Genomic DNA, 26,820 nt, shown 5'->3' on the forward strand with positions numbered 1-26,820 from the left:
CACACCAAAGATCACACATGGAACTGTGCAAGGATGTCCGTTTGTAGAACTATGATAAGAGGCAGATAGAGGCAATCTAAGTATCTATTGCAAAGGGAATAGATAGAGAAAAAGTGATAGACACATAAAATGGAATCAGATGCATCAGGATTAAGCATTGACCTGGCTGTATATGCAGCAACACAGATCTCAAAACTGTGGTGATGTACACACAAACACCACAACATAATAAATCAGCATTTGTTAAACACCTACTTCAAAACCAGTATTACTATAATAATGACTTTGTGAAAACAACCCAGAGAAGCTTTTCATATGGGTTGGCTATGGAAGTGGGTAAGAGAGAGCTAAAGTTTCCCTAATAGCAATAAAGAGACTCCAGAATGGAAGCACAGAATAAATGCCCCCTATCTGACTTTGAGTTTGTCTGGACCTGATCAGTGTTGTATATACCATATCAGCATTTGTTAAACACCTACTTCAAAACCAGTATTACTATAATAATGACTTTGTGAAAACAACCCAGAGAAGCTTTTCATATGGGTTGGCTATGGAAGTGGGTAAGAGAGAGCTAAAGTTTCCCTAATAGCAATAAAGAGACTCCAGAATGGAAGCACAGAATAAATGCCCCCTATCTGACTTTGAGTTTGTCTGGACCTGATCAGTGTTGTATATACCATAACTTTGAGTAAAACATACTCAACACAAAAAGAGATTCGTAATGCAAAGCTATTTTTGGCAAAAGAAAGTACATGTGTAAATGAAACAGTGTTGTGTATTTTTAAGTACATGGTATATCCATGTACTTAAAAAAAAGGTCCAATATAAAAGATATTAGAGTGGCTGCTTGGGATGAAGAGAAGATGGGGAAGAATAGGAATGTGGATAGGAAAGAAAAAGGTGAAAGAAATAATAAAAATTAAAGAGGAATTTGACCTTTACATTTCATAAACTGAGGAGTATAACTGAATCAACCATCAGCTTCTGAGTGAAACAACCAACAAAAACAAAAACAAAGATCTATTTATCTCCATTAAGAATAAATTCAGAGTGTCATTTTTTAAAAAATATGAAGCCCCTGGGTCACCAGTTAATCTTCTCTTCTTCAAATCTTCACTAGTTCCAGTCCTCCAAGTTCTCTTTCTTAGTCAAGGTTCTTGGTTGGCACTGGGAAAGAATCCACTAAACCCAGATTAGGAAAATTATGACAATTTATGAGACGTTCACAGGGCATCTATCTTGCCAAACTCAAGGGCATACCAAACACCAAGTAAGCTCGTGAAGGACAGTAGCCATGGAATAGAAGGCCATCAAGGGGCTTGAGTTATTCTCTGGTTTTCCCCAGGACCTAGTAGTCAAGATATCTATCTGTATGATTGCTTTATTTGCTCTCTACATACTTGTTTTCTTTGCCTGTCTGAGAATTTTGAATAAATACATCTATATTTTCACTTCCATATGCCACTTCAAGGGGCTAGCCGGGTATGACATGTTTCTCAATCCCCAACCAACATCTGAAGGAGAGAGTATTTGGTTGGCCCAGTTTCATCCAATCAACTGTGGTCAGAGATGTAAGGAGACACAAGGCTGCTCAGGGCTCACTCTTTGAGTTATGGAGATAGAAGAAAATGCCCAAGAAAGAGGCTACAGGTTGGGCAAACACCCCACCCTCCAAAAATGTCTAATCCATTCTCTTTGTAGGTATTCCAGGTCACACAAACAGGTTTTAATCAGGTCAGAGGATAAGGAATTGAAATAAAATGTTGCTTGAGATGTTGTTTGTCCTTCCATCCACTGCATATCTGGGAGGCTTTAATAAAAAAAAATTACAGAATGTTAGCACTTAGCTGGAACTTAGAGAGCAACCAGTATCACCCCATAATTTTAGATATTATATAAGCAGAGCTCAATGGTACTAAAAAATATCACTATTTACTGTACAGTCAAGCAAGATTCCAACTGGATCTCAGATTCCCAGTCCTGAATTTCCCATCTCACCTTGAAGCTACCTGAGAATTAACATCTTTTATCAGACACATTAAAAAAATGTAAAGTCTTCTGAGCAAGAATTAAAACCAATATTATAGATCTATAGTCTCCATCAAAATTATGCCTTAGGGTCCATCAAGGTTGTGACCCAGTCTGATAGTCTCAAAAAGTTCAGCTAATACTCTGGCTGAACCTCAGCTGAGGTGATTATAAACCCCATTGTCTATTACCCAGAGAGTTCCTTGTGTGTGCATCCTCCTTCTCTTCTCTGATCATATTCTTCCTTCCCATCCTGAACAACCAGGGAGCCTTCTATAAACAGGCGCATGTTGTGTAATATCAGAGCTGTAAGATTTTAGAGTTCCAATTTTAGAGTTGAAAGAAGACTTAGAAATCATTGCTCAAGCTCCTTGAATTTTACACGTGGGGAGACTAAGGCCCAAAAAGAAGAGATGAGAGCCCCAAAGGCACAGAAAAAGCTGTGTAAGTATTACAAAAATATATCATAGTTCCCTTCAGTACCCTTTCCATGACTGCACACAAGCTCTTCTGTGGAGCAGTTCACTTATCTGGATGCAGACACTTAAAAAGGTTTGTGGAAAAATAGAATTTAAGTAGGAGTTTATCTTGGTACAAACAAATCTTGAAATTCATTTTTGACATTTCTTTTGTCAAAATACATATTTTCCATGAACTTTTTGAAGATTTCTTATGGCTAAAGACCCAACTGAGTGAAAGAAAAATCATAAAAGTTTTGAGTTGTCATAGGTACTCCACAAATGTAATACAAAAAGAAAAAGAGAGGCTTATAAGAAAACCACTGTGTAGCAAATGCTGTTGGTCTCAACTCCATTCTTTGGATATGACCATTTCAGTGAGTTCTACCTCATTTCTTTCTTTATTTCTTCCTTTCTCTCTCTCTCTCTCTTTTGTTTCTTACTTCTTTTCTTGTTTTGTTTTGGTTTGGTTTGGTTTTTCCGTAGGACATGTGCCCTATAAAACAGAGAGAGACAGTGAGAGGGAAAGTAAGAAAACACCTCCCAGGAGTAGGGGTGGATCTAGCCCATTTTTAACAGCCAGTATCTGCATCTTTCTTCAGTTGCCTTACCCAAAAAAAATCAGCATCCTCTACTCCCAACAGAAAGTGGTGTATACATGCTCCAGTCCCAACTCCCCTCAATGGAATAACTCAGAGATGCTTTTAACACTGGTTCAGTTTCTCCCACAGAATTAAGCTTCAGTCACCCACACAGGTAGTTAGCCTAATAAACATCCTTCATGGCTCCTTCCCTTTCCCATTTCACTTCTTCTATTCTCCTGCTTGTGTTTACAACACTCCCCAAATAACTACTTGTACTTGAATCCTTTTCTCTGGGTCAGTTTCTGCAGAACCCAAATTTTAAAAGTTTCATAAGAAATGTGTATTCTCTCTGACCTTGAGAACAAAGTGCATTATGAGGGTAGGCTATAACCAAAATAATTTCAGTGGCTTGATGCAAAATTTATTTCTCCCAACCTTCTAGAAAGGTGAGGTGACTCTTAACAGGTAACTCTCCCCAAGATGGGCATTCAGAAACCCCTACTCCTTTCATCATGTGACTCTCCAGTATAATGGGGCCTTCTTCCAGTGGAAGATGGAAAGAGAGAGAAGGGAAAGTTACAAGATGTTTTAAGTGCCAAGTCTAGAAGTACCATATATTTCTACCCATGTTCTGTTTGCCAGAATTTAGCCATGTGATCTTAGTTGAATCCAAGGGACTATATTTGTAGCCTTCCAAGTGTCCAGGAGTAAAAGTAAATGACTTGGTGAAACTATATTTTTATCTGTGACACCCAGCTATGCAGGGCATCTTGCGAGTTTGTCTGGACCTGATCAGTGCAAGAAGGGTGTAGATAGGGACTTCAGTCTCAGAGATGGGTGACCAACCATGTGGGTTTTTCAACAAAGCCCTAGAAAAGCTGGAACAAGTTGGTGATCTCGTACAAGATCTTCAGTTCTGTTTCCTAGTCTTTATCAGTTGCCCCACTGGGTGACTTACAGCTAGTCTTAGTTTCTTCATGCACAACATGGGCAGACTATCATCTTATTGAAACCAGCCAGCTAGACACTGAGCTCATTTGTTTGTACTTTAGGATACAAATATTTACAGGGAACAAAGCTGGTTTATTTTATAGCTTTGATATATACCATCATTACCATCTCTACTGCATTTCCTTCCAAAGAATATTCACAGCTCTTATTTCATTTGATCCTAACAACTGCAGAAAAGAGAGATGGAAATTATGATGACTTATACTGGAATTATTATTATCTTTTTTCTATAGATGCACAAATAGGATTTCAGAAAGGAGGCTTTTCCAAGGTCACCCAGTGAATGAGTATTGGTCCTGATCTCAAGGTAGCTGCCTAGTGCCTGTTACTTAGAGTCCTTGTATTTGAGTAACAATGCTAATGATACTCAGTTCCACAGTATTTCTTGTACCACCTACCCTAGCACTGACCTCTCTTATAAGGGCCTGTGTTTCACAAGAAATATAGACTCAAAAATCACAAAGTGGGGTATTATTATGAGAGGGCACTGATGAGACTTTAAAGGTTGAGTAATTGACTGATAAGATAATGGACCATAAAGTGGATAACAATATAGAGCTATAAAGGGGATAATAGTATTGATCTACCTCATCAGGCCTGTTGGGAGGATTAGCTCACACAATTGTTAAGAACTTTACAATGAAGGAACATAAATGATAGCACATTTGAGAGTCACCTTGCCCACTTTGGGATGACTCTCTCTAGAGCTATTAAAGTGGTCATCTCGATGCCATGGCAACAAAGACTTGCCTGATTGATCCCTTCATAGCTATTCTCCTTGTGAAATTTTGTATTCTTTAACTCAATCATAAGGTGAAGACTTGCCTTTTTAAAAAATGAATAAATAAAAGTGCAGTGAGAAAGTATTTGACTTGTAGGTTCCTGGTTAGAAGTAGGAGTATAGAAAAATCTGGTGTTCTGAAGAAATCCAACTGGATACAAAATATGCATGTGGCCACAGAAGTCACAGGTGAAAGAGTTGCCATTAGAAGAACAATTGGAGATGACCAGAAGGACCCTAACAAATAGGAACTTGAGAGAAGTCAGATAGGGGGCATTTATTCCGTGCTTCCATTCTGGAGTCTCTTTATTGCTATTAGGGAAACTTTAGCTCTCTCTTACCCACTTCCATAGCCAACCCATATGAAAAGCTTCTCTGGGTTGTTTTCACAAAGTCATTATTATAGTAATACTGGTTTTGAAGTAGGTGTTTAACAAATGCTGATTTATTATGTTGTGGTGTTTGTGTGTACATCATGTGCTTATTCGCAAGCCAATTTTCTCAGTTTTGCCAATGTTTTGTGCTGAGTCATGAATTCTCTGTCTCAAGCCCCTAGTGAAAAATGAATAAATGAAGCAATTTTCTCAGGGTCACACAGCTTCATCATGGCAGAGATAACCCCAGAACTTCTGATGTTAAGTCTTCTACTCTGCCATCCTGTCCCATAGCTATAATCCAATCATAATCACAATCACTTAAGGAGTTTGGTATCTCTTATATTTGTTTGTTTGTTTTCTGTGTGCTATCTATATGAGCAAAGTATGCACCAGGAAGTTAGCTATTCAAAGGAGATCATTGTGCACGGAGTTCTACTGATTGTGCCAGTATAGACTCCCCAGTACCCTAAAGATACCTCTAGGGGACACATGCAACCCTTCTTTTGCACAGAAACTAGAGAAGTTTACCTTGGTATTTTTCTAAATGCTTGCATTTCACTCCCATTCTCATAGTTTCTCCGTTTTTGATGATATTTTAAAGAAAAACATTTAAAATTGCTTGGAAATTGAAGTAAAATTGCCTGGTATTGATTTAAATTCTGGCAGGGCTGACTCAGTTGTCTCACTTGTTACGGCCACCAATTCTGATGGCTGAAGAGGAATTTAAGGAGCTGGACTAAAACCAAATGATCCCCCCCAAAAAATCCATCCCTACCTCCAAGTAGGGAAATGTATTTCCATTCTAACTGAGAGCTCATTGCCAGGATGTTAGTTGTGATTTCAGTTGGTCCCTCTTCATTCTAGGATGTTGCTTAAACTAATATTTTTGGTCTTTACTTCAGTATCTTAACAGCATACTACAAACAACCTCTGAATAGCCACAGAATGATAAGAGCTAGGTTTATCTAGCAATTTGGCAGTAAACTCAGTAACAGTAGCCTTGGAAGTACTGCTATTGGGGATGCGATAGGAAATGTGCTGTGGCAAAGGAATCCTATACTTTGTGTCATTCTCTGCAAAGAAAAAGAATTTGTCTATTGCATCTTATAAGAAAAGAATATATTAAAAAGACAATAAGATAATAGTAATAATAGCCTGCTTATGTTCCAAAGAGTTTGAGACATAATCATACAGACCTGAATCTACTTATTTTTTAGTCTTCCTTTAGCAAATTTTCTTTGCTTGGTTTCTATGGAAACTGGAGACTGCACATGAGCCAGAAACACTTGGTAGTCTTTGTTGGCAGCTGTGTCCATTTCAGATTTCTCTGGTTTAAATGATGTCATGTTTTAACCACTAAGATTAAGAGAAAAAAATTATACTAATCCATGCACTACATTCTTGGTATCAATGTTGAGAAGGTCAATTGATAGCTACCATTTGTTGGGTACTTTCTGTGTTCCACGCTATACACAGAATAAGTATGCTCCTTAATTCACTTAATCACTCCAATTGCCCTGTGTGTTTGGTATCGGTAACAATCAGGGTCCATCCAGGAAAATGAAAAACACTCTAGGTCTTTCAAGTAGAAGGAATCGAATACAGGGAATTCATCAAGCATGTGTTAAAAGAGGTGAGAAATCAAACAGGTCTGTGAAGTAACTCAGAGAATAGCAAAAACAAATAGCTACCATCAACACCAGGGTTGAGGAAACAATGAGAGGAGGTCAAGTTTCCAGTGCCCAAAAGTTGGGATTAAGTGGCAGGAGTTAGAACTTTCATAAGCACTGCATGTAGAAGCTGAAACAATGGAGGGAGGACCTATCTGATGAGCCCTGGAGTTATGAAGGAAGCTACTCCCAGAAAAACACAGAAAGTAAAGTGAAGAAGAGGGAGGAATGCCCTACTATCTCTCTTCTTCCTGCCCCCATATCTTCTGTCAAGGCCTACTCCTGACTACATTTGCATAGGGGCCAGAGGGCAAAGGATCCTGGGAAACAAGTTCCCTCGTGGTACAGAAGAAGTACAGGAGTGGATTTGGGAGCACACTATCAGTTGTATAGCAGAATATTACCATATCTGTTTTACAGATAAGAAAAAAGGCATAGAAAGATAATTTTCATAAGGCAAACATTAGCAAGTTAGACAACTAGTTAAGAGTCCATGTTCTTAACCATTTTATGTCTTTTATGGAAAGAAAAAGAATCTTACACACATGGCAATTCTGTGTAAAACATCCTTCATCTAAATAGGTCCAGTAGATTATGAAAACATTCAGTCATGAGGGTCTATCCATTTTAATATCTAGATATTTATTTGATGTGTGCTTATAATTACAAATGATTCAGTTGGACTACATGTGATCATTCATACCTTTAGTCATAAAAATAGGAAAGGGACCATTCACTTACTGGTGACATAGACTGGGAATTAGGAGAAGAGAGAACTAGTGAGAAAACTTGCCTTTCTCATATTCACTGGAGAATTGGACTGTATTTCTAAGTAACTAGCATGTCACAAAGAGGTGCTGAGGAAAACCAGGTAAAATTTCCCGCCTCTTACTTTCTCCCTACTTTTTGACCATCTGCCACCATCATCTTTAATCTGAATTGGGAGAAGACCCTTTAGCTGAGGGATGCCTGGAAAAAACTTAGAGAGGATTATTCCATTGATTAGCCAGGGTAGAACCCTTGTAGAGGCATCACATTTTAAGACAAAATTTAAAAACCTCAGGGTCAGCTCTGTGGCCTGATGGTTGAGACAGCCAGATTCTACATGGCCAATAGCACAGTTTAGATTCTGGCCACAGTGCCTTGACAAATATGGTGTGTGTGTGTGTGTGTGTGTGTGTGCGCATGCACACATGCCCCAAATCACAACAGGATGGAGAAATGCAGAAGGGATCTCTTGTTGAGGGGTGCTTTCTCCCTCTCCCTTCCTCTCTGTATCTCTTTGGTGAGTACATATGCCCTCTGACATAAATTGAAAAAAAAAAAAAAAGTTAAAAGGAACCTTCCAATATAAAGATCTTCAGTGACTGGCAAGGGGGAAGAACATTTCTGGATAAATCTTTCCACTTATTTTCCTTTAAATGTGTGCTCTATATGGGGAATCTCAGTATTTGCAAGGCCAGCCCTGTTTACATTAGTAGAGAAATGAACGAGAACATGAGGATGCTCTGTTTTCCTTCCCAAAGAGTCCAAGATGCTTCCCAAGTAAGGAAGGGAAGTATTTATCTCCCACTGAAATCCAGAGACCATAAAGGGAAAATGGTGTATTCTATTCCTTACATCATGGGACAGGTTGGGCCAGTACTTGACCTTGTCTGATATTCATACAGTTCTGAGTTATCAGTTTTTAAAAAATGCAGAATTATAAATACAAATATAGGTAAAAAAAACACTTCTTCATTTAGAATAGGAAAATAGATCATGACACATTCCATAAATTTTAAAAGCTGCCATATTTCAAAAACATTACAAATCTAAAATGTAATATTTTTGTTAACTAAGTGCCTAATATACCTATAAATCTTTTCCTTACATTCTTCAAATGTGCGCATGCACACATGCCCCAAATCACAACAGGATGGAGAAATGCAGAAGGGATCTCTTGTTGAGGGGTGCTTTCTCCCTCTCCCTTCCTCTCTGTATCTCTTTGGTGAGTACATATGCCCTCTGACATAAATTGAAAAAAAAAAAAAAAGTTAAAAGGAACCTTCCAATATAAAGATCTTCAGTGACTGGCAAGGGGGAAGAACATTTCTGGATAAATCTTTCCACTTATTTTCCTTTAAATGTGTGCTCTATATGGGGAATCTCAGTATTTGCAAGGCCAGCCCTGTTTACATTAGTAGAGAAATGAACGAGAACATGAGGATGCTCTGTTTTCCTTCCCAAAGAGTCCAAGATGCTTCCCAAGTAAGGAAGGGAAGTATTTATCTCCCACTGAAATCCAGAGACCATAAAGGGAAAATGGTGTATTCTATTCCTTACATCATGGGACAGGTTGGGCCAGTACTTGACCTTGTCTGATATTCATACAGTTCTGAGTTATCAGTTTTTAAAAAATGCAGAATTATAAATACAAATATAGGTAAAAAAAACACTTCTTCATTTAGAATAGGAAAATAGATCATGACACATTCCATAAATTTTAAAAGCTGCCATATTTCAAAAACATTACAAATCTAAAATGTAATATTTTTGTTAACTAAGTGCCTAATATACCTATAAATCTTTTCCTTACATTCTTCAAACTTTTCAATCATCTCCCCCATATAATTTTGTGATATTTTCTATCAAGGTAATAGAAAGGTAACTCAGCCTTTTCTCTAGCATGGTTTATCAAATTTTCTTTTTATTTTTGATACTCAGAAGTATATTTCTTTCAGCTTTACAACTGGTTATTTATAGTCATGTGTTGATTTTTAGGTCTATGATCAAAATGGTGAAACCTCTAAGAATCTTCTCTACACATGGGCTAAGATTTTATGAAACTTCAGGTTTTCTTATAAGGTGAGTAATCTTAAATACACGTTGAAAGTATAGAACACATTAACTTCTTGTCATCCTTATTTCTTTACACTTGGCCAAGAGGACAGTGGGAGTATCTCTAGATGCCACAACTTACTAGAGTATTGTGACTAGATACCCCATAAGAATACCCACTAAACTCAACTAATACATCTTTAATGTCACTTCCCCTTAGATGTGTCCAAAACATTCCCATAAGCCTCTACAAAGCCACTTTACACATGGGGACAATAATGGAGGGGAAGTTGGCATGAAAAGAGAAGTAATCTTAACTGATTACAGTGGAAGAATCTTCCATTTGCAGAATTTACAAAACATAAGACCGTGTAAACACATTATAAAGGTCTCTTCCTGGTCTTTGAATGGGGAGGATGCAATCATAGTACTCTGACACTTAAAACATAAGCTTTCCTAGTTTTGTAAAATATCTACCCTTGGTTTATCATCATCACTATTATTATCATCATTATTATTGTTATCATCATCATTATTATTACTCCTGTATCATGGGTTTTTTTGTGGGAATTCCAACAAGATAAGAAATACAATACTCCTGAAACATAATAACATAATAGACTCCCAATTGATGATATTTATTATCATTGTACTTGATTCTTTTTTTTTTTTTTTGCTATACAGCATGTGCACTTGCCAGAAAGACAGAGACAGAAGGCAAGAAATCACCCCCCAAGAGGGATGGCCACACCACAATCCCTTATCCTCCATCACCCCCCAAGAGGGATGGCCACACCACAATCCCTTCTCCTCCATTCTCCTCTCGGGGTCTTGGGCACACATGCACACACGCCCAGCGTGAATTTAAGCCACCGGGTCCAGGGCTCGAACCGCGGTCGACTACATGGGAGTTCGGTGACATAGCAATTACACTAACTGCTGGTCCAGTTGTACTTGATTCTTAACAAGAGGTGAGAGAAAGCTGGCATGGCTGGGAGAGTTTCTGCTGGCTATTCTTTTGGGTCTTAGAGGCTCTTGTTTCACTTTCAATATCTGCAAGCATCTCTAGTCTTCTTAGGCAAGGACATACAGTAACCAGTTTCCAGAATGTGGAAATTCAGACAGGAGAGGTTCATATATACTACAGTTTTTAGTTTGGATTAGAGGAATAGAATTCAATTATTCAAGATATTTTTAAACTAATTTGATAATCTTGAAATCCTAAGAGTAGCAGAGGTTAAAGAAAAAAGAGCAAGAAACAGAATAGCAAAGAGTCTCAAATCTCTGTTTGCTCAGGATGGTTTAGTTTCAAAGATGTTGGTAAAGTGATCTACCTGCATCAAATTATTCTACAGAGAAAAGCTTTCTGAGAAAACACACAATGCACAAGTTGAATCCTTCTCCTCCAGAACCAGCTAAAAATACAGTTGTCTTCCTTATCTCATGGAAAACTAAACCATCTCAGCTAATGGAATTGGTACCAAGAGGAGGTACCAATGGGGGAAAGCTATGCTTCCATCTTCTCATGGAAAATTCCAGTTAGAAGAAGGAATGTGGAAGGAATAGTTTCTTGCAGCAGGTGACACACTAGGTTCTCAGGAAGGCAGGCATACTGCTACCACCTCCTTCAATGCCTCTCTGCCCTTACCCAGACCTGGTCAAACACAGTCACACAGGCAGTGCCACACTAGATATGGAAGAAACACCATGCCTTAAACATTATGCTTGGTGGTGGCAAGTCTCCCAAATATCCTGGGTTGTCAAGTTAGCCAGTCCACTTATCTTCCTGAGTCTGAAGCTACTCCCATAACCAGTTCCTTACGTTAATGGTGAAAGACACCTCATTCCATTGAGATCCAAATCTGTAAAACCTGTCTGACTCACGAAAGCTGAAAGTGGACTATCAGATGGCCTAGCTGAATAGCTAGGGTCATGAAAGGATGGGATGCTCCAGCATCCTGTTTAAGCCTCTCCACAATGCTTTCCAAGCCTGGCTTTCTGTGACTGTCTGGGCCTCTTCCTTCTACAGCTATCACACCCACTACCAAGCTCACACACTTTTCTTTTACTCTACTATCCAAATCCCACTTATTCGTCCATCTACAACACTCATGGAGCCTTCCCAAGTCCCAACCATAAAAATCAGTCTTTCCACTGACCTCTCATAACTTCTCATTTATTTTAAGAAATGAATTAATTTTCACATTGATTCATAATTAGGCACATACTTATTTTCACTCTACTGGTTACTGTATTTCCACCGTATTTATCCTCTGTAAAAACCTGCTAAATAAGGGTCAGCAGGTGATATAGGCCACCTGGCATAGTTCAGCATAGTAAGTGCTGGATTCTCACACGGCCACCTGTGGTTTGATTCCCAGACCTGGTGGTTTGAAAATCACACTCTGTGCATATGCTTTCTTGCCTAAAATTTCAGGAGGAGAATGAAAGAGAAGGAATTGTGGCATGGCCATCCCCCCCCCCTACAGGAAGATTTCTCATTTTCCCTCCCTCTGTCTCTCTCTGGTGAGCACTCAGGACCTACCAAAAAAGAGAAGAAAAATAAAACCTTAAAAACAACAAAAAAGACTTTCTAAGTAATTGAACAAATCAGAGGAGACATTCAGGCATGGCTCTGTGACTAGTGAGGTCCAGGAAGGTGCTGGAGAGCATAGAGGATAGGTGAGGGTTTTATGTGCTCTAGAGTAGTACAGGCCCTAAGAGGGAAAAGGAGGAGGTTTATAATCAAATCTTGATATCCAACCATGTCACCAGGCCTCTGATTGGATAGTCAGGACCCTTTGGGCATCAACTCAAATCGGCTTAAGTAAGAATAAAGGTGAAAAAAAAAAAAAAAAAACCACCTCCCAGAATGAAAGGAAGAGTTCCAGGAACCAAAACTCCAAGACAGGAGGTGAAACCCATTAGGGACCCAGAAAATGCCTCCCTACCCCTCCCCTATTCTCCCTATGTCTGAATCCCAGATATGATCATTTCATATCACATCTCTCTCTCTCTTTACTTCTCTTTCTCTTTCTTTCCCCCTTCTCTTTCTCCCTTCTCCACCTCTCTCATCATTTTCTTTCTCTCTCTCCAACTCATTTTCACTCTCTCTATTTTGGTAGCATTCTATTTTACATCAGAGAAGTTCTCTTCACATGTCCTAGAAAATAACTCCTAGCAACTCCAGACAAAACCTTAAAGTTTTAAGAGAAACTAGCTTTTTGCCTCCAATCAAGAAAGTCCGTTGGAGGACCCTAACTGGCCTAGATTCTGTGGTCCACTCCTTAGATGAGTCACTGCATCCAAGGATGTGACACTATTCTTGGCCCAGCTGTGTGAAGGAGGCCTCACACCATGATTGACAGCTTTACTAGAGCCACAGGGAGACATGAAACAAGAACATCAGCAGTTTGTCACAATGGCAAAAGCAAAGGCCCTGATAAAAGACTCTTGGAAGGGACAAAGGGAAGGACTTGGAAATAACTTTAGGCCGGGACCATGATAACAAGACCAGGGATGTTTTTCCAGGCACCAAAAGAGAAACTTAACAAAACTTTGAAACTTTCAGGGTCTTTGTCTCATAGGAATATCCTGTCTAAAATGATCTCAGTCCAGTAGCTCCTTCGAACCTCCACCATGGCCTGAGAAATGAAGCTCAAATAGCAACTACATCTCCTATAACCATCTGCCTTGGATCAATTCTCTGAGCCTTGCTACGATGAAAGGGAAGCATCATCCTTTCTTCTCAATCAAGTCCCAGTTAATTAAGAATCAGAGGACTTGATTTTGAGTCGTAGGTTCATTTCTCATTTTACAAAATGAAAATATTGGTAATATCTGTACTGTCTTCTCTTAGAGGTTATTGTGAAAAATCACATGAGAAAATGTGTAAAGGGGCATACTGAAAGCTGGTGTCACATGAATTCACCTATTTCAAAATTGCTCACTAACTTCCTACTTAAGGCTCCTTATAGTACTATCACTAAATTTGTTTTTGTTAGCCTTTTCTGCCTGAATAAAAATTAAATTATGCTCCCTAAGTTTTTTAAAAGATTTTTGCCATAGAGTGTGTGAACTTGCCAGAGAGACAGAGAGACAGAAAGCGAGAAATCACCTCCCAGGGGGATGGCCATGCTGCAATCCTTTCTCCTCCATTCTTGTCCTGGGATTTGGGCACACATGCACATGCGCACAGCATGATTTTTCAAACCACAAAGTCTATGACTCAAATTGCAGTCGGACATGGCAGAGTCCAGCACCTTAACCATCATGTCACCTGCTGACTCCTCCTAATTATTTTGTAATTAATTATTGCCCTTTTAAAATTTGATATGCATGCATAGTTTTCACAGGCACATCGTTCAACAAGTATACAAGGGATCCTTAAAAGTTCAAGAAGGATTAGCTCAGTGGTGCACTGGTAAGACACTACTCAAAGCAATTATTATGGATTATTATGGAAGATCACAGGTTTGGTTCCTCATTTGACCTGTAAATGCTGGGTGCACACACCCAAGATCCTGACTGGATAAGAAGGCTGTGGAGGATCCTGTGAGACACTGTTGAGGGTATTGATTTTCTCTTGGAAGAAAGAAAAAATCTTTTTAAAAAAGAGCGGGGAGGGTATGGAATATAAAAAAATAAAAACTATGTGTGGATTTCAAAATTGTTTTCCACTAATATAAATTCATATTTTATTTTAAATATTTATTTTCCACAGATTTTTGAAATTACATTCATATGATTAACTATAGTCCCCTAGTCACCTGTAGAAATACCAGATATGTTCATCTCACATCACACTGATGTAAATATCTCAGAATATCACTTATTCTTAATATTATATCTAAATAATAGATCTGTCTCTAGATGTTGTTACTTTGTGTGCTCACTGAAAAGCATATATGTTACCTTATCACTGTTTTCTAATATTTTGACAACTGTATTTCAATGTAATTGACTTCCCTCAAACTCCTATATATTTTAAGCACTTTAAAACATTATTCAGACAAGTGGTGGTTGAGGTAGACCACATGGTCTACTATGCAGTTTGAGTCTCAGTTCTAGCAGCTTGAAAGACACTCTAGGCACATGTGCATGCATGCCCAGAATCCCCAAAAAATAAATGTAGAAGAGATTGCCACATGGGCATTCCCCTTGGGAAGTGCTTTCTCATTTCCCTTCTCTATGTCTTTGTCTCTCTCTACTGAGTACACACACCCTCTAGCAAAAAAAAATATAATTATTCTGTTTTCATCTCTCCCTTTCTTTTTCCCCTCAATTTTAAATTTAAAATGGTGCTAAAAATAAAGTTTATTAATAATTTTTTAAAAAAAGCAGCATTATCCTGAGAAAGAGTTCATAGGCTTTGACAGACTGCCAGAGGGGTGACACACAAAAAACAGAATTTTTGTTTTAGTTGAATGTCACATGCTGGACCTCCTTGTTAATCCTCTCATTTTCTAATCCTTTTCTCCATCTTTTGCACTTTTGTTCTACTTTCTGCATATTTTCCTCAATTTGATTATCTGACCTCATTCTATGATTATTTTATTCTATTGTATTATTTTCAATCACATCCTTGTCTAATTCTGTAGCTGTTTTTATCTTTTTGTTTGTTTGTTTTTGCTATAGGGTGTGTGCATTCACCAGAGACTGAGAGAGAGAGAGAGAGAGTGAGAAATCACGCTCAGGAAGGATGGGCATTTCATAATCTCTTCTCCTTCAGTCTCCTCTTGGAATTTTGGGTGTGCACACACATGTGCCCAGTGTTATTTTTAAGCCACTGGGTCCAGATGAACCATGAAGTCAGCCTTGTGGGATCCAGCGCCTTAACCTCCACACTACCTGCTGGCACTAACTGTTCCATCTTCCTATCTCTCTTAGGCTATCAAGTAAAAAAAACCTGCTGATTTTGCTATCTGTTCACAAGTGGAAAGAGCACTACAAAGGGATTGAGAGTGCTGACTTCAAGTGCAGGGCTTGTTGGCTGGTGGCTTCACTATGGGTTTATCAAACCCTTTCATTACAGGTCCTCCATATGTCAGAAACTGTGGGTCTTACCTCTATGCTTCCAGGGAAGAAGTACACTTAGAGAGAGCAGAAATATACAGGTCAGCATTCTAGGAAACACCAATCAAGAGAGATTTGACTTTATTCTTTATTTTCCATGCAGTTTAGTGGTGCTCTCCACTGTTCCCCACTATTTCCTCGATATAAATTCTCTCTAGTTCAATTATTGAGGGATTAGATCTATTCCCTGCTAGAACAGGGGAGGAACAACTATCAGTGTTTAGACTTGGAAAAGAGATCTCCTAAAACAGAACTTTATCCATTCACCTAATTTTCACCACACCTCCTCCCAGCTTCAGAGTTGGTTGGTGCCTCCAATTCTTGAGTCTTTTTGTGATTCCTGGATGCAAGCTGGCACTCTTCTTCATAGCATTCCCCTATGCCAAGACAGCACTCTACTCTCCACCTTTCATGTTCCAAAGTTTTGCTGATCTTGCCTGATGTCATTTTCTCTCCATTTTTCTTTGTCCTTGTGGGTCTATACCTTTTCATTGCCATCATTTTAGTGGGCTTACAGAGGGAACAGAAATTATAGGGCATACTCAAACTACCACTTTCATACACAAGTCTTCTGCCTTCCAGTTTCTCATTTTAGCCCAAAGATTAATAAAAAGCCATCTTCAGCAGTTTTTTTTTATTTTGTAATTTCTTAACCACATTTAATTTGTGTACATCTTTATGGTGTACAATAATTTTTCAAAGCATGCATGTACTATGTGATAATAAAATCAAGGATATTTTACACATCATTTCCAACAAAGAACCTTACATTCTTGTGTTGGTTAAGCCCTTTTTTCCTGAGTTCCTTCCACTCCCCCTCCACCATTCACAACCCTTCCAAGATGTCTCTAGTATCTATACTTATCCTCTATAATATTATATCTTATCTTTCTGCCATAGAGTGCAAACATTTGGTATATATTAGGCAGGAACATACAGTGTTTTTCTTTCATAGTCTGACTTATTTCACTCAGCATTTATTCTTTTATATTAGTCTATTTTGTATCAAATGACAGTGTCTTGCTGTTTTTCATGGCTGAGCAGTTCTCCATAGTGTATATGTGCCACATTTTACAAATGCAGTCATCAGTTATTGGACACTTAGGTTGATTCCATGTCTTAGCTATTGTGAATAATGCTGTGATAAACATGGATATGGAAGTGTCTTTCTGAATGAGTGTTTTTCTGTCTTTCAGGTAAATACCAAGGAGTAGGATCACTTGATCACATGGTAGTTCTATCTGAGAATTTTTGAGGAACCTCTTTTTTTTCCCACAGCATTTATACTAATTTTCATTCCCACCAACAGGACAGGAGGGTTCCCTTTACACTAAACACTCATCAGCACTTGTTATTCTTTGGTTTTTGTTTGTTTTGTTTAGCTTTGTTTTGTTTTGATCAAAGTCATTCTGAATGGGATTAAGTGATACTTTATTGTGGTTCTGATTTGCATTTCCCTTGTGATAAGAGTCATTAAACATTTTTATATGCTTTTTGACCATTCATGTCATCCTTTGAGAGTTGTCTGTTGAACTTGTTTGCCCATTTTTAAATTGGATTATTAGCTTTTCTGTGGATGAGTTGCTTGAATTCCCTATATATTCCCTATAAATTCTGGTTATCAATCCTATATCTGAAGCATGGTTTGCAAATATTTTCTCCCATTCTGTGATTGTCTCTTCACTCTATTTATTGCTTCCTTTACTGTACAGAAGCTTTGTAGTTTGATGTAATCCCACATGCTTATTTTTGGAATTGTTGCCTGTGTTTTAGGAGTTTTATATAAGAAATTTTTGACTACTCCAATGTCTTCGAGTGTTTCCTATATTTTGCCCAAGTAGTTTTATAATTTAAAGCTATACATTTGGACCTTTGATCCATTTTGAGTTGATTTTTGCTAATGGTGAGAGATGCAAGTCCAGTTTCATTTTTCTGCAAGTGAATATCCAGTTCCTCCAGCACCAGTCAGAAGCAGCTTTTAAACAAAACTTGTTGAAACTTTTATATTCAAGTTGGTGTTGGCACAATATGGCCTGGTAGCAAGGAAATGACTATCTTGAGCTTTGGCTAACAGCCAGGAAGCCAGTATATCAGTTCCCCTTCCCAGAAATGATTAACCTGAAACTGCAGGAAATGAACAACAATGTTATAAAGGAAGGAGAAAAATCCAACAACCAAAATGATGATCTTCCAATGGAGGTAGGATTGCCCACCTCCCACAGGCAGATTGTCCAGGCTGAAAGAACAGAGATATGAATCTTCTCTCTGCCCCAACCTTACAAACATTTCTGGCATTCCAAAATATCAACCCATAATTGCTCCCAAAAGGTACTGCCCTGTACTTCAACAGAAAGATTTTTTTCTCTTACTTTTATACATTGTTTTTATGATTTTTATTCTGTTGACAGTTATGTATCTTGTGTGGGCATATCCTGTGGGGCATTTGTGTGTCTTCTGAGTGGCTACCCAAGTTGCCCATATTTAAGCACAAACTCCTACAGAGCATCCCGGTACAACATGCTCTCTACAGCATCAGGTGAAAATAAAAATGGCCAGAAATTTTTTTTGATGAAGAGATCAAATTAAGTTCAGAAGAATAGAAAATAAGCCTCATAGACTTTCATTTTTAAAAAATGCAAGCATTTGAAGTAACCATGTGTAAATGTACATATTTCCTAAAAGTAAGAGAAAATGTTGTGTTTCTGTAGCACTTTTCTTCTGAGAGCATCAAAGCTTCCCCCACACACTTTTTTTTCTTTCTTTCCTTCTTTCTATTTTTTTTTTTTAATAATTTCACAAAAGAAAGCAAAGACACCAGATCTGAATGTTTTGGCCTTGTACAGTAAGCCCATGGCAGTTAAACTGTTATTTAAAGACATGAAAATGTGGATCCCTCGATAGGCTAGAGCTGAGTACACTTCAAAAAGCTGGAGCTAGGAGAGGATGTAGGATTTCTTCCAAAGCCCCATGGTGGGCAGGGCCCCTGCTGGATTATAAGCAGCTTCGAATTATTTGCCCCTATCTGTGCTTCTGCCGTTTTCCTCAGTGTCTGCCTAATTCTATCATTTAAGATATAAAATATGGACCTGGTGAAACAAAGTGAGAAAGATTGAGTCCAGACATGGTTCCTTTTATAAGGAGAAAACAAACAAACAAACAAACTACCACTTTCATACACAAGTCTTCTGCCTTCCAGTTTCTCATTTTAGCCCAAAGATTAATAAAAAGCCATCTTCAGCAGTTTTTTTTTATTTTGTAATTTCTTAACCACATTTAATTTGTGTACATCTTTATGGTGTACAATAATTTTTCAAAGCATGCATGTACTATGTGATAATAAAATCAAGGATATTTTACACATCATTTCCAACAAAGAACCTTACATTCTTGTGTTGGTTAAGCCCTTTTTTCCTGAGTTCCTTCCACTCCCCCTCCACCATTCACAACCCTTCCAAGATGTCTCTAGTATCTATACTTATCCTCTATAATATTATATCTTATCTTTCTGCCATAGAGTGCAAACATTTGGTATATATTAGGCAGGAACATACAGTGTTTTTCTTTCATAGTCTGACTTATTTCACTCAGCATTTATTCTTTTATATTAGTCTATTTTGTATCAAATGACAGTGTCTTGCTGTTTTTCATGGCTGAGCAGTTCTCCATAGTGTATATGTGCCACATTTTACAAATGCAGTCATCAGTTATTGGACACTTAGGTTGATTCCATGTCTTAGCTATTGTGAATAATGCTGTGATAAACATGGATATGGAAGTGTCTTTCTGAATGAGTGTTTTTCTGTCTTTCAGGTAAATACCAAGGAGTAGGATCACTTGATCACATGGTAGTTCTATCTGAGAATTTTTGAGGAACCTCTTTTTTTTCCCACAGCATTTATACTAATTTTCATTCCCACCAACAGGACAGGAGGGTTCCCTTTACACTAAACACTCATCAGCACTTGTTATTCTTTGGTTTTTGTTTGTTTTGTTTAGCTTTGTTTTGTTTTGATCAAAGTCATTCTGAATGGGATTAAGTGATACTTTATTGTGGTTCTGATTTGCATTTCCCTTGTGATAAGAGTCATTAAACATTTTTATATGCTTTTTGACCATTCATGTCATCCTTTGAGAGTTGTCTGTTGAACTTGTTTGCCCATTTTTAAATTGGATTATTAGCTTTTCTGTGGATGAGTTGCTTGAATTCCCTATATATTCCCTATAAATTCTGGTTATCAATCCTATATCTGAAGCATGGTTTGCAAATATTTTCTCCCATTCTGTGATTGTCTCTTCACTCTATTTATTGCTTCCTTTACTGTACAGAAGCTTTGTAGTTTGATGTAATCCCACATGCTTATTTTTGGAATTGTTGCCTGTGTTTTAGGAGTTTTATATAAGAAATTTTTGACTACTCCAATGTCTTCGAGTGTTTCCTATATTTTGCCCAAGTAGTTTTATAATTTAAAGCTATACATTTGGACCTTTGATCCATTTTGAGTTGATTTTTGCTAATGGTGAGAGATGCAAGTCCAGTTTCATTTTTCTGCAAGTGAATATCCAGTTCCTCCAGCACCAGTCAGAAGCAGCTTTTAAACAAAACTTGTTGAAACTTTTATATTCAAGTTGGTGTTGGCACAATATGGCCTGGTAGCAAGGAAATGACTATCTTGAGCTTTGGCTAACAGCCAGGAAGCCAGTATATCAGTTCCCCTTCCCAGAAATGATTAACCTGAAACTGCAGGAAATGAACAACAATGTTATAAAGGAAGGAGAAAAATCCAACAACCAAAATGATGATCTTCCAATGGAGGTAGGATTGCCCACCTCCCACAGGCAGATTGTCCAGGCTGAAAGAACAGAGATATGAATCTTCTCTCTGCCCCAACCTTACAAACATTTCTGGCATTCCAAAATATCAACCCATAATTGCTCCCAAAAGGTACTGCCCTGTACTTCAACAGAAAGATTTTTTTCTCTTACTTTTATACATTGTTTTTATGATTTTTATTCTGTTGACAGTTATGTATCTTGTGTGGGCATATCCTGTGGGGCATTTGTGTGTCTTCTGAGTGGCTACCCAAGTTGCCCATATTTAAGCACAAACTCCTACAGAGCATCCCGGTACAACATGCTCTCTACAGCATCAGGTGAAAATAAAAATGGCCAGAAATTTTTTTTGATGAAGAGATCAAATTAAGTTCAGAAGAATAGAAAATAAGCCTCATAGACTTTCATTTTTAAAAAATGCAAGCATTTGAAGTAACCATGTGTAAATGTACATATTTCCTAAAAGTAAGAGAAAATGTTGTGTTTCTGTAGCACTTTTCTTCTGAGAGCATCAAAGCTTCCCCCACACACTTTTTTTTCTTTCTTTCCTTCTTTCTATTTTTTTTTTTTAATAATTTCACAAAAGAAAGCAAAGACACCAGATCTGAATGTTTTGGCCTTGTACAGTAAGCCCATGGCAGTTAAACTGTTATTTAAAGACATGAAAATGTGGATCCCTCGATAGGCTAGAGCTGAGTACACTTCAAAAAGCTGGAGCTAGGAGAGGATGTAGGATTTCTTCCAAAGCCCCATGGTGGGCAGGGCCCCTGCTGGATTATAAGCAGCTTCGAATTATTTGCCCCTATCTGTGCTTCTGCCGTTTTCCTCAGTGTCTGCCTAATTCTATCATTTAAGATATAAAATATGGACCTGGTGAAACAAAGTGAGAAAGATTGAGTCCAGACATGGTTCCTTTTATAAGGAGAAAACAAACAAACAAACAGAGTATTTCCAAGTTTCCAGGACTCTATTGGATGAGTTGTTTATAACTTATATAGTAATTTATAATTTATAATTCATATAGTATTATTAGAGTAGTAGGGGCTATTTTCTGGGATCTGATGAAAAATCAGAGGTGAGTTTTTGATTCAAAGTAATTTTTATAACTAATAGCCTAAGGTCTAAGGTTGAAAAAAAAGAAAAGAAAATGTCCTGGCCACAGCTTCCTACTCTACTGATGAGAAAGTCCAATGCTGGTCAAATCTAATCTGAGTTTCAGGCCTACTACTCTACAGTTAGAGCAAAAGTCAGTCAATTGGCCACATTGCCTTTAAAAATGGCCACAGTGAATTATGTGCCTAGAAGTCACTGCATCAGGACCATTCTGAGACAGCTTTGCCCTGCAACTGAGGGACCCAAGTGGAGAATCTCAGGACCTTCTCAACTCATGGGAAGCCAGTTAGTATTGTGAACAAAGCAGTGGTCAGAGATAGACTTTACAGGGGTATATCTCACTTGAGATACCAGTTATAGGCTAAATGATTATAAAATTCTTCCATCTAAGAAATTCACTCTAAACACAAATTAGACAAATAGTTTCATACCACTCATTGACATGAATAGAAAGCAGAAGAGGAAGAGAAAATGATGGGTATTATATTTCTCTTCTCTATATTTAGGTTTATCATACCACTGCCTAAAATATGGAAAGAATCTCTCATAGGACCAGAGCTGCCATATAAGGTCATGCACTGAGCAACACCAGATAAACCTCTACAATGAAGACACAGACCACACCAATCGGTGTTGGTACTAATGACAGTCTGAGACTTTACCCTTCGGGTATCTGATTAACCATCATTCTAGACAGGGTTCTATCACCAGAAGTAGGGACCTAGGTACTGTGGATGCTTAATAATTGTACTTGGAGGAGAAAGGATCTTGTAGGATCTCTCCTAGAAGGCCCATTCCCACTTCTTCTCAAGGCCTGTAGCTTTTATTTTCTTTAAGAGGTTTTTGCCTTACATATACGCTCAGCAGGGAGAGAGACAGAAACAGTGAGAAGGAAAGTGAAAAATCATCCCCTGGGGAGATGACCATGTGCTATTTATTCTCCTCCATTCTTCTTCTAGGATCTTGGGAATGTATTCACACATAACTGGTGTAATTTTCAAGCCACCGGGTCTGGGACTCGAACTGTGGTTGGCCATGTGCGAGTCCAGCGATGTAACCACTAAGCCATCTGCTGGCCCCAAGGCCTATAGTTTTATCCAGCTTCCCTATGGATAGCCTTGACAGAATCTGGATGGTTCCTTCCTGATTTGGCTAGGACATATTCTAATCCCCTATGGAGGGCACAGATTTCTCCTCCAACTACAGTTCAGCTCTCTGGCTTCTCCAAGCTGACTGCCTCTCTGGTAGCATTTATGCAAGATTGCAGCCAACCATGCTTGGGTTCTGAACACACTGGAAGAAGAGTCTAGAGTATCCTCAGAGTTCCTTCCTGCTCAACCTAACACCTGAGGTCAGTCAGTATTTCTGGCTCCATAGTTTAATATTTGGACTAACTTTGTCCTATCCAATTTCTGTTCAGACCTTGTCAGCAAACCTTAGGAAATTTGTCCTCAGAAAAGTACATGCCATTTTCCATACACGAACAGTCCATCTATGCTACTCTTCAAACCTCTATGTTGAGTATAGAGGGGTTTTATAAATACTAAGCACTCACAAACAGCATACTTGATGCACATGAGCTATCATGACCATTAAAATATACATTTGCTTTGGCAGTGCATTACACAGTAAATCTACACCTAAAATGCACTCAGACGTGGGAGTCTGGCGTATCCTGGAAAAAGTCTTGCAAATCCAAATAGTACTCTTCTTGGTCATACTCATTCTGCAGCAATACAATCTGTGATATATTGCATTTTCTTTCCCTCATCTTTGTTTTTGTGAAGATAAAAGCAGTTTGAAGTTAGTATTGAAAGTACCTACATTTAGACCACTCTACTAGAAGTTGAAATATTTTTGGTTTCTCTTCTTGATTTCTCTATGTAAAAATGCAACATTATATATTGTTGTCTTTCCTGATCAAAGATAATGATGGCACTTCTCAAAAAACAAGTGCAAATGAAAATAATCTACACATGCTCACAGTAAGCCTCTGTACCATTTTGGTCAGTCCTATTTAAGATATGACTATCTCTCTCAGAGAACTAAAAGTCCTGAAGCCTGCCTTGCTCTGGCCCCCCAAGTATGACCTGCTCAGCCACACAGTGGAATGCTTAATAATAATAACAATTCATTTAGTTACGTACTTGCTATGTACCAAGCACTGGTCTAAGCATTTAACCTTCCTGAAATTTCTCTGGAGTAGATATTATTAATATCCCTATTTTACAAATGTAGAAACTGATGCACAAGAGTCTGAATCATGTGCCCCAGGTCACAAAGATAGTAGAAATTAGGATCCAAGCAGTCTAACCTCTATGTAGTTAGACACATGCAGACTGAATTTCAACATTTTACTGCATTATGAAACTACAAATAGCCATAGCTCAGCTAAATTAGAGGCAAAGTAATGAGCAGCTCTTTGTTGTTTACCCACAGATTTCTCTGTAGAGATAAAGGGTATCTTAGTCCATTTAGACTGCTATAACAAAATAGAGATTGGGTAATTTATAAACAATACACATTGATTTCCCACAGTTCTGGAGTTTGGGAAGTCCAAGATTCAAGTGTCAGTAGATTTGGTGTTTGGCAAGTGCCTACTTCCTGTTTCACAGATTATGTCTTTCCCCCACCCCCAGAGGATGCATGCACTCACCAGAATGAAACAGAGAGAGAGAAAGAGAAAGCACCCCCACAATGTGACATGGTCAAGCCACAAGGCCTTCTCCTCCATTTCTCCATCCTGTTGGGATTCTGAGTATGCATGCACATTTGCCCAGTTTGTTTTCTTTCAAGCTGTGAGGGTGAGATTCAAACTGTGGTTGGCCATGTGGGCCAACCCGTAGACTACAGGGCCGGCCCAGATAGCATCTTCTTACTGCATCTTCACATGGTGGAGGGAATAACGGAGCCCTCTTGGACCACTTTCATTAGAACACTAATCTCATTTCTGAGGACTCTACGTTCATGACCTAATCACCTTTCAAAGGACCTTTCCTCCAATTACTATCATAACAGGCATTAGAATTTAATATATGAAGTTTGGAGATACAAAAACATTCAATCTATAATATAGGGTCTCAGGAAAAAATAGTTTTAAGCCTCACTGGGTTCTGCCCCAATAGTGGTAGCCTACTATTAGTCACACCAGCACCTCTGCACACTTTCAGATAGTGTGCAAGTGAAATGTCCCTCTGGGCTGCCCTTTATGCCCTCACTCCCACATACTAATCTTTGAAACTTGATCTGCACACCCAATACTGTGTTTCCAGGCAGCGGTGCAAGTTTTGAAAAATCCATTACTTCTCTCCACCCCACAATCCTCCACATGTTTCTATGCTAATTAACCTTTCCAAAGTTAACATTTCCAAATGGCAAGATAAGTTCAGTCATTTAACGTCAGATACATGTACTTGAGACATACCATGAAAATGTTGTGATTTTTCTTCTTCATTTTTAAAAAAAATCTCATCCTAACTCTCCCAATAGAAGTAGTGAGCTCAAGTAGCCTCCTGTTTATTGTTTTTCCCAGGGAAGCCAATTTCAATTCAGTTCTCACTGTTTCATAACACAAGAGCTCAACTTACACACTTCCAAACAGAGAGATGGGTGCTTGGTTTTGTTTTCTTCTTTCCTCAAGAAAAACTCCCAATCTCAGTTTCAGGCTTAAACAGACTTAACAGCCATAAGCCCCATAAGCTCTGGCATGCCATAAATAGTTCTTTTCATCAGAAGCTGCAAATCACAATTCTACTGCAAAAGCCAGAGCTACTCAGATAGCTGCCCAGAGGACTGAGCATGATGCCTTGCATTTAGTGGCATTTAATAAAGATTTGTTGATGGACTGAATGATTTGGGTCTTCCATATCAGGTGTAGCACAGGTTTCTCAGTATTTTTTTCCCGAGGGATTTGAACTAAGATTTGAAACTGACTCTTTATGCACCAACCTCTCAATTCCCACAGTGCCTTGAGCTCAGAATCTTAGAAGCCACTTATAATGCATGGGTTTCAAAGCCCCTTTGGAGAACAGTGGGCAGGAAGATAGCCAGGACAATCTAGTAAAATCTCCTCTATCATCCAGACCATGGCCTGTTGGAACTAAGAGAGCCTGAGGAGCACTCTGAATCATAAGAGAAAAAAAATAAGAATTAATTAAATTAATCAAGAATTTCATCGTGATTATTGAAAGCTTTGGTGTCAAGAACCCCAAATCTACCACTCACTATCCCTGTGGTCATATGCAGGTTACTTAGTGTGTCTGTGCCTTGGTTTTCTCATTTAAACCAATTTGTAGGATTTCTGTCAGAATTAAATGAGGAAACATGTTAGACTCTTGGGACACCGCCTAGCATGTAGAAATTATCACTAGTGTAGAAATTATCACTAGTGTTCTAAACAATTAGGTTAGCAATATGGTAAGAAAACTATACTATACTTTTAATTTTATGAAAATTGGGAATTCATGTATACCAACTCTGATAACTCATTTAGCCAGAATGTTCAAATAGACCACTCTTCTCTCTCAAAATATGAAACAGACTGGGGTTCACAGTACAAGCAAAAGTGCTGAAGGTAGTAGAAACAAAGTAAGGATCTGTAATACATGAATTTAATCAGGGTTTCAAAACACCAGTTGGGCTAAAATAAAATTATGGCATAAATTTTTAAAATAAAATTGTTGCTTCAGGGACAGGTATACAATATGAGTGATTCCCTTTTCATCACAATGAGGAGGAAAGGAAGCTGACTGAGTAAGTATGTTCCTGTTTTAGTCATCAGACTTTAGCAAGAAATATGAAGGGGTAGAGTAGCTGTATACAATTAGGAAGTAATTAAGTTCTTGTAAATAACAGCTGTTGATAAAAACACAGGTAAGGAGATTCTTATAAAAATTAAATGTAACAAATCTGCAGGTGAAATAAAATGGATCCCCAGGCAATAAAGAAACTTGTTAATAAACTCGCTGAACTATCAGCAACTCAGTAAAGTTATAGTGAGTAAGAACAAAGAAATTTTGCATGAAGTCTTACAGAGAGTTTGGGGGAGGGAAGTATTTTAAGTGGTTGAGTAAT

General features: G+C 38.2%; 1 long non-coding RNA gene across 3 annotated transcripts in view; it reads right to left on the minus strand.

The window, feature by feature from the left end:
* Positions 1–1,065: 1,065 nt before the first annotated feature.
* Positions 1,066–26,820, minus strand: part of LOC102483756 (uncharacterized) — a 140,822-nt gene continuing 115,067 nt past the window's right edge. For 2 of the 3 annotated variants that reach the window (XR_334558.3, XR_334556.3), the window contains one exon: positions 1,066–1,810. This is a non-coding gene — a long non-coding RNA (uncharacterized LOC102483756). Of the gene's footprint in view, positions 1,811–6,435; positions 6,596–26,820 lie in introns of all 3 variants that reach the window. The other variant, XR_334557.3, reaches the window with a different exon arrangement.

Source organism: Tupaia chinensis, unplaced genomic scaffold, assembly GCF_000334495.1.
Source record: "Tupaia chinensis unplaced genomic scaffold, TupChi_1.0 Scaffold000235_1, whole genome shotgun sequence".
Classification (NCBI taxonomy): domain Eukaryota; kingdom Metazoa; phylum Chordata; class Mammalia; order Scandentia; family Tupaiidae; genus Tupaia; species Tupaia belangeri.